Source organism: Syngnathoides biaculeatus, unplaced genomic scaffold, assembly GCF_019802595.1.
Source record: "Syngnathoides biaculeatus isolate LvHL_M unplaced genomic scaffold, ASM1980259v1 ctg220_pilon_pilon, whole genome shotgun sequence".
In the NCBI taxonomy this organism is placed as follows: Eukaryota; Metazoa; Chordata; class Actinopteri; order Syngnathiformes; family Syngnathidae; genus Syngnathoides; species Syngnathoides biaculeatus.
In genome coordinates this window covers 1-12,246 of record NW_026907475.1, presented here as the reverse complement: position 1 = coordinate 12,246, position 12,246 = coordinate 1, and the positions used below count along the sequence as shown (strand labels likewise).

General features: G+C 42.9%; 2 non-coding genes across 2 annotated transcripts; both read right to left on the bottom strand.

Moving 5' to 3' along the window:
* Nucleotides 1–5,229: 5,229 nt before the first annotated feature.
* On the bottom strand, nucleotides 5,230–5,303 carry trnan-guu (transfer RNA asparagine (anticodon GUU)). Its single transcript has one exon. It is a non-coding gene; the product is annotated as a tRNA-Asn (tRNA).
* A 75-nt stretch (nucleotides 5,304–5,378) lies between these two features.
* Nucleotides 5,379–5,452, bottom strand: trnan-guu (transfer RNA asparagine (anticodon GUU)). Its single transcript has one exon. It is a non-coding gene; the product is annotated as a tRNA-Asn (tRNA).
* Nucleotides 5,453–12,246: the final 6,794 nt, after the last annotated feature.

The following is a 12,246-nucleotide window of genomic DNA, read 5'->3' as shown; positions in this document are numbered from 1 at the left end:
GAATCACGGAGCTTTCTTTTGCAAATCAACTTATAAATGATGAGAGTAAACTTATCGTGCCTATTATATGTTTTTAAGTCATTCATCGATTATTTGAGCCACTTATCCCCACAAGGGTCACATGGGTGCCTATCCTGACAATCTTCAGGCAGAGGCAGGGTACACCATGAGCTGGTCTCCATCCAATTGCAGTCCTTCTATGACATACAGATGAAAGTCTACATCTTTCGGCTAGTCCCTTTTGGGTGTCGCCACAGCGAGTCATCTCAGATAAAAGCACATATATGTTAGGCACACTTTTCTATGCCGGATGCCCTTCCGGACGCAACCCTTCACAGGGAGTGGAGGCCCCAGTGGGTATGAACCCAGAACTCCTGGTTTACCAAACCAGTGCTCTAACCACTGAGCTACAGGGCCTCAATCCATACAGATGAAAGTATTTCACAATATTGTGTTCCAAATCATTTGGATAACAAATGCCTGGTCTGTTTGGTGTCATATTTTTCCATTTTCCCACCGTGTCCACCTGTAGTTGTGCTGCTGGAATGCTCCACTGAAAAAATCTGTTAATTTTTGCAGATTTTGGTTGACATCTGTTGTGGGGGCACAGAAGTGGATGACCCTCTTTGTAATTATCTCGATCAGGGGTGTCATTCTAACTCGGGGGCCACATGAAGGAAAATCTATCTATGTGGTAAAACATTTCCTATATTGACCAAGTTATATACAGTACTTTAGAACTTAAAAACTAATTCTGATTGTTTTCTTTGTTTTAATACAGTCCCAAATAGTACAAGCCCAACATCACCATAAATCATAAAACATTTCAAGTTGTTTTGATAAACTTGTGGAAAAAGAACACAGAAACGCACAATGTCTCAGTTATTCACATAAGTACACACAGGACAAGTGGGTCAGAAAATGAAAATGAAATCAATATAATGACAACATCGTCATGAAAAACATTTCCATAAAAAAAGTTTCCATAAATCTGTGACAGCTGATGAAAGTTTTAAACCCTACTCAATGTTACGTGGCATGACACCTGTTGCACTGTTGACTGCTAAAACTGGCTCAGGACTTTGCTTGAGTGACGATCGGACCATTTTCCGCTGAAACTGGGATTTAATACGTCCACGACGTAAGCTGCCACCAATAAACCAGACAACATTACGTAACGTGTACAGTACGTACTGAAGACTATTTTACTTTTATTGCACTTTCATTATTTGCTTAAATATGACCTTATTCATTTAATCAACAGATAAAATCTTGTCCATTTGCTTATCAGACAAGGATGTGTTGTGGAGTGAGGTGGCTGTCCTTGATCTTTGAAAGTGACTAATCTGCCCAACTGTCAGGGGGCGTCGCCAGGTCACTGCCCTGTGCGCAGCTTCCTCCCCTGCACCTCATTGACGCCAATTACCCCTGAAATATTAGCCTTGTGTGTTGCTTTGTCATTGGATGCTGTCTTACTGTCACTCTGATACATATACAAATAAAATAATACAATACTGTATTATATAAAACAAAGCTATTGCTGTTCATTTGGGCGTCAAGATTGTTTTATGGCTTTGTTCAATGAAAAAAATTCAAAGAATGAGCAAATCTGATCTTATCCAGCCGATATGGCTCAGCTAAAAATGAACTGTCGGGGGCGTGGCCAGGTCGCTGCCCTGTGAGGCAGCAGCAGCAGCTCCTCACCTGCGCCTCATTCACGTAAATTGGGCAAGTCTTGTGTGTCATATTGTCAGTGGCCAGTTTGTTGTGATTGATGTGGCATCATTGTGACAAATATCAATGAAAAACTATTGTATCCAAGATTGTAACCAGACCACACATATTCACCCAACTCAGTCATAAGTATGATTGAGTTAACAATGATTCTTCACAACGAGTCATTTGAGGCTGATGCCTCGAAGAAGGAGCTGTCCAATCGTATTTCACCAAAGAGGCAGTCTGCTTCCATTCAATAAAGAAGCGAAGAAAAGTTTTGGGAGGTCATCGTTGATCGATCCTCAGTGAAGGTGCAGCACACAAATTGGAGAAGTGCAAAGAAATGCACGACTTCACTCTCACCACCTTTTGTTATTTTGCGTTTTTTTTATTTTTGTGACTTTTCCTCCTTAACAATGGAAATTTACAGGGTTTTGAAGCACGCCATTCATTGTGGGTTCGTTATTCATGATGAAGCGCATGGTCAGAAATCGTCATGCGGTCACAGCCTATGAAGGGCCACTCTTGTTTTTTTAGTCAATGTTGGATGGATGGATGGATGGATGGACAGATAAAGGGACGGATGTACGGATGGATAGAAAGACAGTTGAGATGGATGGATGATAGAAAGACATTTGATTGAGATGGATGGATGGATGGATGGATGGACAGACAGACAGATGGATGGATGGATGCACTCTTCCCCAATCTCCATCTTGCATTTTTTCCTTCTCTCCCAAACCGCTGCACATGCTGCGCAGTCCCGTCTCACTGAGCCAGACACACATGTGCACACACTGATCTTGTTGTCACAGTAACCATAACAACTGTAATAAACTCAAGCAAATCATGCAAATACTGCACTAAACCCAAGCAACGCTGACTCGCAACTACCGTGATGAATGCAAGCAAAGTGCACGGATAAACAGAACTTCGATATGCTTCGTGCCTTCACGAGAGCCACACTAAAGGAGGCAAAGAGCTGCATGCAGCTCGAGAGCCGCAGATTGGCCACCCCTGTTTAGACAGACCACTTTATTTATATTATACAAAGCCAGAGCACGGAAAGAAAAGCCCTGAATTTTTTTTTTATTTACACATCAAAGATACAGTTTTAAAGGATTTTTAAACAAGCAATGCATTGTGGGTTAATTCTTCAGCCTTAGTCTGAATCAGCGATAAATCATTCACGTAGGGTTAGGATTGACTTCACTGAAGGATTTATAACATTTAGCTTAAATAATAGTTAGAATAGAACTTTGAAAAATGTCTGGAGTCCAGACTGTGTGCAGGTTTAAGGCGCTGGACCGGTGACTTCACGAAGTAAGTGCCCCCCCACACACAATAAATAAACCAACGGATTGGTTAAAAAGCCGGTTGAAATTTTCATTGAGAGTGAAAATATTTTCTCGCTCTTTGTATCAAAATTAGAGGGGAAAAAACATGCAGCAGGACAAATCACGGAGACCACCATTACGTTAAAAAAAACCTGCATACACAAACTCTTGGAGACTGGTTGTTCTGGGTGAGTGGTTAAGGCGATGAACTTGAAATCCATTGGGGTCTCCCTGCGCAGGTTTGAATCCTGCCGACAATGAACATGTACTCCTTTGTAGCACTGCAGCAGAGCGTGGAGATGGAGGGTGGCAAGAGATGAGAGTCAAATTTACTTTCACTACTACTACTTTACTTGAATATATACGAAACAAGGCAATAGCACGGGTGTTCAATGTGTCGTGGCATTTTTGGTCGATTGCGTATGGTGTGCCCAAAAAAAAACAAAACGTCAGCCAATGTTTCCTCTTAACTGCCCACAGTACAGTAAATGAACCCATAAGAGACAGCATGAACATTTTTTTTTAACAGGGATGATAAGAAAAGCGGAGAGAGACGAAGACGATGAGATAAAAGCAAGTGACCCGAAAGCTAAGACGAGAAAATATGACGAAGAACATCTAGCGCTTGGCTTCACTGTGACGACGAGGAAAGAAAAAAAATGTTGGCAGTGGACCGCATGAAGCCAAATAAATTCATGCGCCACTTAACGAGGTTCCACCCCAGTCATGCTGATACAACGATGGATTATTTTCAGCGAAAACGTCTCGAATATTGCCAACAATCATCCCGCCTTGTGAAAGCTACATCAGTAAACTAGCAAGGACTGTTAGCATCATACAAGGTACAAATATAGATACAAATTGCTTAGTGCAAAAAAAACTCCACATCATAGCAGATATATTCATATTTGTTTTGTAAGGTAAAGTGTTTTATATTTCGTGCTCCTGAGATAATGTTGCTGTACTGAATTTGAAGTTTTTATTGTTTATTGATTTTATTTTTCACGATCAAATGGTGTAATAAGTCGGTCAAAAATGTGTATTTCAGGCAAATTTATGCACTTAAAATATTTTCTGTTCCAGACTGCCAATGTTCATAGTTATTCTCTGTTGTAAATTGTTACAAACTGTTAAACTGTTTTTAACTCATTTTTTGTTTTCTTTAATGATAATCTTCTTCTTTTCCTTTCGGCTTGTCCCGTTAGGGGTCGGCACAGCGTGTCATCTTTTGCCATCTTAGCCTATCTCCTGCATCTTCCTCTCTAACCCCAACTGCCCTCATGTCTTCCCTCACCACATCCATAAACCTTCTCTTTGGTCTTCCTCTCGCTCTTTTGCCTGGGAGCTCCATCCTCAGCATCCTTCTACCAATATACTCACTCTCTCGCCTCTGAACATGTCCAAACCATCGAAGTCTGCTCTCTCGAATCTTGTCTCCAAAACATCCAACTTTGGCTGTCCCTCTAATGAGCTCATTTCTAATCCTATCCAACCTGCTCACTCCGAGCGAGAACCTCAACATCTTCATTTCTGCCACCTCCAGTTCAGCTTCCTGTTGTTTCTTCAGTGCCACCGTCTCTAATCCGTACATCATGGCCGGCCTCACCACTGTTTTGTAAACTTTGCCCTTCATCCTAGCAGACACTCTTCTGTCACATAACACACCAGACACCTTTCGCCAGCTGTTCCAACCTGCTTGGACCCGTTTCTTCACTTCCTGACCACACTCTCCATTGCTCTGTATTGTTGACCCCAAGTATTTGAAGTCATCCACCCTCGCTATCTCTGCTCCCTGTAGCATCACTCTTCCCCCTCTACTTTTCTCATTCACGCACATATATTCTGTTTTACTTCGGCTAATCTTCATTCCTCTCCTTTCCAGTGCATCTCTCCATCAGCTCGAACTACCAACCTCTCGGTTAACAGCCGAATGCGCTAACCAATTGCGCCAAAGAGACACTCGCAATTGTAATTTTTGGAGCTTTTGATCTACCAACATCCTACAAAAGGCAGGCAAATGTTCCATTTTGGAGACGTCCCTGGGTGGGCTCGAACCTCTCGGTTAACAGCCGAACGCACTAACCAATTGCGCCACAGAGACGCATGAAACTGTACGTTTTGGAGCTTTTCATCTACTAACATCCTACAAAACCATGTAAATGCTACATTGGGGAACCGTCCCTGGGTGGGCTTGAACCACCAACCTCTCGGTTAACATCCGAACACGCAAACCAATTGCGCCACAGAGACGCATGAAACCGGAATTTTTGGAGGTTTTGATCTACTAACATCCTACAAAACCAGGTAAATACTACATTGGTGACCCGTCCCTGGGTGGGCTCGAACCACCAACCTCTCGGGTAACAGCCGAACACGCTAACCAATTGCGCCACAGAGATGCGCCTAACTGTACTTTTTGGGGCTTTTGATCAACTAACATCCCACAAAAACCAGGTAAATGTTCGATTGGGGGACCTGTCATGATGGCTGCCCATGAAGTCCTCCTTGTCAGGGCCGTGATGCACTCCCGAGGTATGTCAGCGCACTCAACATGACACTGACTCGGTTGTGGCGCCCCTGAGTCAGTGAGTAATCTCTTCTGGGAGCCACCACCTTCAATTCCCAGACTTACCATCAAGGCAGGTCCTAAATGAGCAATTCGTGTTCTATGGGGTGAGCCAGTCAAGGCATACAAAGGAGGAGTTTGAGAGGCAGTGGCTCACCGTTGACACCATCACAGACGCCATCTGGAACTCCAGAAACTTCCTGGTATGGAGGCACAGACCCCCATCCCGTGGCTGTGCTCCAAATGGCTGCAGCCATTACTAACAAAAAGTCTCATTCTTAAATTTGGGATCACTTTGATCCCATACAAACCAAATTATGTTTCATGCAATGTTTGGCAGATGTATAATATCTTCATAACTGAATTGTTGTTTTTCATCTTTAAATGGGTTGTAGATTAACAATTGCTCGTTGGCGTGGTGTTTGCTCCACACACAGAAGTTGACTTATTCCATATATGCCGAGACATTTGCATGCGAGCCAAGATGAACTAGAGAGCCAGCCAACCAGGGTTCCTGTCCAGACTGGAAATCCTGAACTGGGAGTCAGATATATGTGTGTGTTAAGCATGTGCAGGAGAAGCGGCCCACAAGGTTCTGATAGCAGAGGATGGTTTCGATCCATCGACCTCTGGGTTACGGCCCCAGCACGGTTCCGCTGTGCCGCTCTGCTATAGACGCGGTTTAGTCGTACTTAGGAGTGAATGCTCATTGAATTTTTTTTTTTTTTTTGGGGGGGGGGTTTAATACGATACTGCTTGAAAAATGGCAACAAAACTTTATGTGCCTTCATAAGCGCTAGCACACACAATTGTAAGTAACGATGCCGGCGTCCTGTCAATTTTAGTGTTCTAAATCATCTCTAACATTGGTTGATGCGGGCGAACACATTTTAACAACAGCACACAAGTATGTTGATTTACAGCAAGCAGGGAAGATGATGTGTCACGTTGCGCTGTCGGAAAATTGTCATGGATATGTCACACACGGTTCTCCCCGTAAACTATTCACTCCCTTGAAAGTGTTTCCCTCCATGTCAATATCTCAATGATTGAAATCTGCTGAACGCAGCCGTCCAGATCACACCAATCAGCCGATAAGTTAAATGCAACAATGCAGATCCAAACATGACGGCGTACAGCAGGGGTGCCCGGCGGTAGCTGGTGCAAAAGGACGCTGTCATTATAAACCACATTGATTGGGCTGCGTAAGTACTGTAACATTTGGAATTATGAGTGTACCCCTTTAAGAGTGGAGGGGGCTGCTGTCAGGTAAACTCGGCAGGAGAGTGTGTGGCCGAGAAGCAGGTCATTGTAAGAGAAAGTTTCATGCGCTGCGTCAGGCTGGCGATCGACCAAAACTGCCTCGACTGATCGACACATTGAGCACCCGTGATTTAGAACATGATTCGACGGAACGTCGGCATAGTTACCTACATCTGCATGTGTTCGCGCTTATTAAGGTACATAAAGTTGTGTTGCCATTTTCCAAGCTGTATCGGATCAAAACTCTGTGAACACACCTCCCAAAAAACTTTTTTTCACTGAACATTCTCTCCCGAGCATAAAGCAAGATCCGCATACCTGTCAACTCGTCCGGTTTAGCCGTAGTTCATACGGATTTTGTGGTGAATCTTACGTATCTGGCTGTATATCACAAATCATACGGATTCTGAAAATTTCCGTTTGCTTTTGCCCAGAATGCCGCTAGTCTACTCTATTGTGGGGAAAACCCAAAGCTGGGGAATTCCAAACGTAGACTGCATCAAAGATTTTTTGTCGCGGCAGGCATGATGTTAAGCACAGTGGCAAATGTTGATTAGATTAGCAAAATACTACCGGATCGAGCACCGTCGAGCTGGAGACCTCAAAACAGCCAACATGGAGACTGTGACCAAGGAGCTGCTGGCCGACTCTCGGCTACCTGTCACAATCGATCAAATCGTTAAGGATACGCTCTTGGTGATGCTGACCTATCGAGAAAGAAGCTATGCGGGGACTTTAATTTGACTTAGCTCGTAGCCGCCTGGGCCTCATTACATATACATGGGATTGTAGCTCTCTTGCTAGCATTGTAGCTCATGGTCGTGTTTTTATAACAGCTGACAATAATATAATTGAATGCTGTGTTTTCACCACAAGGGTGTCATATGTATGTCGTGATAGACGTTCCATTTACTAAAATTGAGAATGGCTTCAGAGGAACAATAGCTGATGTCAGTGAGTTCATCTATAGCTTATTGTTAGCCTTATCATACAGATCAGCTCCTTCCTTATTCACTAAAAATAAGGAATTGATCATCGGCATTCAGTAGATATGTAATCTTTCAAAGCATTTTTCTTTTCACATCACTAATTCTCTTTGGTGAATCTCTCTTCCAAATATCTGAGGTATTGTAGCCTGGCTGATAAATAACCATCTTTTTGGTCATTCTACTGAGTAGAATTAGACATTAACTTCAGATGTTATCATTATGGAAATCTACAATAAAAATCATTGAAAAACTTTGTTTTTTCCCTCTGTTATTTTGACGTATAATTTGCTTTGTTATGTTATAAGGATTTTTTGCTCTCTATAAGGATTTTTTTTGGTAGTTTTTACAGGTTGGCGCTCTGAAAAGTTGACAGGTATGGATCCGTGTACAGCAGAGCGGCTCCGCAGAACCCAGAGGTTGACGGATTGAAGCCATCCTCTGCTAAGTGGTGCTGATTTGCCATTTTTTTTTTTAGTAAGAAATAGAAACCAGTTTTCTCACTGGCCACTTCCTCAATTTACTTTCTACTAAAGACACACAACATACACACACATAGCTTACTGCCAGGATTTCCAGTCCGGACAGGCTCGGGATGCATGTCATCATGTCCAGCACACAAATGTCTCAGCATTTATGATGTTTTATTGGGTTAACCTAACCCGAACCCGAAGACAACTTTCGTGTGCAATGCAAACACCATGCGGACAGGCAATTGTTATTCTTAAACCTATTTAAAATATTAAAAATACAATTTAATTATGAACAGATTGTACATCAGCCAAATACTGCAGTAAACATTATTTGGTTGTATGACATCAAAGTGATTCCAAACTTAAGAACGTTGCTTTTTGTTGGTACTCATCATGAAACTTGCCACAATACTCTGTCTTACTATCCAAATTTAGATCTCCACAGCCTGGTTGTATGGTTGGTGTTGCTCTGCAAGCATGTTCAACAAGGCCCCATATCTCAGTGGATAGACCACTGGTCTTGTCAGCCGGGCGTCGTGAGTTCAATTCTCATTATGACACATGTGATTCCTGTGTATTTTGTTGTTGTCTTGTACAAGTGTCTAGTTAAACAACGATACTTTTATTGCAGCACAGAAAGTGGCCAACAAAGCAAAGACGTGATATCTTCTCTCGCAGACCACAGAATGTTCCTCATCGTTGCGATGTCCACGCCATTCCACCAAAGTGCCTCTCTTGATTGCATCACATTGTTTCAGCACGTACAGCATAAAGCACAAAAACCAACACAAGAGAGGTAATATGAAATAACTTTATGTACAATTAAACGAACAGTGCTGATGGTGTAACTGATGTTTTCATCTTTGAGAAAAACAAACTTTTTTTTTCATTTGAAGGCCAATAAAGTTTTCTCAGCAGGAAGTTCAGCTAGCTCAGTTGGCAGAGCATGAGATTCTTAATCTCAGGGTTATCTTTGAAGACCAATGAAAGGTTTGAGCGCTATGTTGTTCAGTGGCCTTTTGGAGGACAGCTGTACCTCCAGATCTGGCTCATCCAGGTTTGCAGAGGACGTTACGTCCGAGTACTTCGGTGTTGAGACTGCATTTCATCACGGTTCTTGAAGATGTACGCAGGGCATCCTCTTCCAAAAAAGGCCTGCTTCTTCCATGTTAAAAACTTGCTGCCGCCATCCCTCTTTGGTGAGGTTCGGAAATTCCTTCTCCACGTATCTTTTTAAAATACCTTGATCCAGTCTTTTCTGGCCAAAACCCCTCAATTTCGAGGGACCGAAGCACAATGCAGGGTCCAACAAGGAGAAAAGTGCCCTGTCCGGAACCCCGGAGGACATACCAAATGGTTCCACAGTGCCCGTGCCATTCTCATTGGTCGATGTCACGCCGGGAACCAATCATACACCTTGTACCAACGTGTCTTTCCACAATATGCCAATCTGATTGTGTTTTTCTTGTTTTTTTTCTTCTGCTAAATAAAATCCCGCACAGCACTGAAACTGCAAAAGGTGTCGCATTAACTGACGAGGAAAGGCTGAAGATACATACCTGTATTTATTTTTGTAAAATAGCACCGGACTGCACCCATGGTTTGATCCCATTGAAGGAATTGAAAAGGGAGGAATTCTGTAGTAGAATTTTTTCCATCAGAAGTAACCACTGAGCTACACCAGTGCCAGTAAGAGATTAGAAAATATGATCCCGATAAAAACACTGGTTTCATCATGGGTGGTCAGAATAGATAAATATTGCGGTGGAAGTGTATTTCTGTGATAAGAAGATAATCAGAGGGAATAATCAGAATCAGAATCAGAATCAGCTAATTATGTTCCAGGGAGATTTGGAGGTCAATCAATTGGACACTCTAAATTGCCCCTAGGTGTGATTGCAAGTACTGTTGGTTGTTCCCATGTGCCCTGCGATTGGCTGGCAATTAGTTCAGGGTGTACATCGCCTCCTGCCCATTGACAGGAGGCGACAGTTAGGAAAGGCTCTAGCACTCTTGCAACCCTTGTGAGGATAACCAGCTCAGAAATTGGATGAATGGTTCAGAATTTGGCCCTGTGTGTGACACTATGACACTGTCATATGAACCCCAAGCAACACCAATGTGGGGGTTTAATCAGAGAGTTAAGGTCTGTTGCGACTTTGAATAGCTTTGATCTCTGACAAACTGATACGATCTAGTTGTTGTATTTTTAGACTTCTGTTCTTAAAAACAAAGAAAATCCCTGGAAGAAAATGCTATAAATTACACCCCTACACACCCACACTTTGAGGGTTTGGTCATTCTTTTCAAACTCAACCCGCTCATCTGTTCACATATCAAATAATATGTGCAGTAACTATGCATTACTTTTTGAAAGTGTAATTCACAAAATCAGGTCACAGACACAACAACAATCGACAATTATGGTGATGCTGAAAATTTAAGTACTGTAGGTCAAACATGGCTTTCAATTAATTTAACGTGGTGTCGATGGGAAGAGAAATGGAGTTTGGGGTTGTTTTAAAGGAAGAATATTTGAGAAAGTCCTGGAAGTGAAAAAAATATAAAATCGAGTGATAAGGCTGAAATTTGAAATTCAGGTTGTTATGTCTAACGTCGTTAATGCAGCACGACTGGGGCACAAGCAAGTGCAATCTGTCGGCCGGTCCCAAGCCCGGATAAATGCAGAGGGTTGAGTCTGGAAGGTCATCCGGCGTAAAACTGTGGCGAAGAAAGATGAGCGTTCATCTGAAGAATATCATACCGGATCAGTCGTGGCTTGGATAAACAACGCCCGCCCCCGGCACTGCTAATCTGCAGGGCGTCGGTGGAAATTCAGCTACTGTGGGTCGAAGACAAAGAAGAGGAGGAAAGCGGATTCATCGGCAGAAGAAGAAGAAGAATGCACAGACCCTACAACTGAGTCAAGGGACTTTGAGTGTTGGGACTAGAACAGGAAAAGCTCAGGAGTTGGTTGACATGATAATTAGGAGACTGATGTATTGTGCATACAAGAGAGCAGGTGGAATTATTATTAGTCGATTCTCAGAAAAACAACCAAAGGCAGCACGGTGGCGCAGTTGTAAAGTGATGGCTGTGTGGGTTTTCTCCGGGCACTCCGGTTTCCTCCCAAATCCCCAAAAACATCCATTATTTGGAGACTCTAAATTGCCCCCAAGAGTGATTGTGAGTGCAACTTTTGTCTGTCTCCATGTGCCCTTCTACTGGATAGCAACCAGTTCATGGGGTACCCTTCCTCCTCCTCCTAATGTGCTGTAGGATTGCCTTGTATGAAATCAAACCTCCTTCACAAAGCATGTTGGCAATGACATTGCAATGGAATGGTTGGATTTCTTTCGGCCTGTCCCGTTAGGGGTCGCCACAGCGTGTCGTCTCAGATGAACGCTCATACTTGTTTGACACAGTTTTTAGACTGAACCTCTTTGGCTTTATCCAGGGAGAGAGCTGCAGCCTATCCAAGCTAACTTCAGGCGAAGGAAGACTACACCCCGAACTGGTCGCCAGCCAGTCACAGTGCACATATGAACACCATCACTGAGTGGGAATCAATCCCACGCTGGCTGCGCCAAAGGGAGGTGTGTATACCACTGCACCAGTTTTCCAATTCTTTGGTGCTACGCCAGCTAATTTTTCCCGTAAGTGGTCAAATTGGTTGTTGTCTTTTTAACATTCAAGTTTGATGGAGCCCAATGTTGTTGGCTGTCTTCTTTGCATGCCATCACATGCTTTATCTGTGTTTCCTTTCGAGGGGCTCTGTTTCTGCTTTTGTCTTCTATCAGGTCAATTATATTCGAATTTGTCATCTAGATTTAACCATTCAATGAGATTTCCTGTATTCGTTGAACTTGAACATATAGATTGCTCACATTCTCTATTTTTTAATT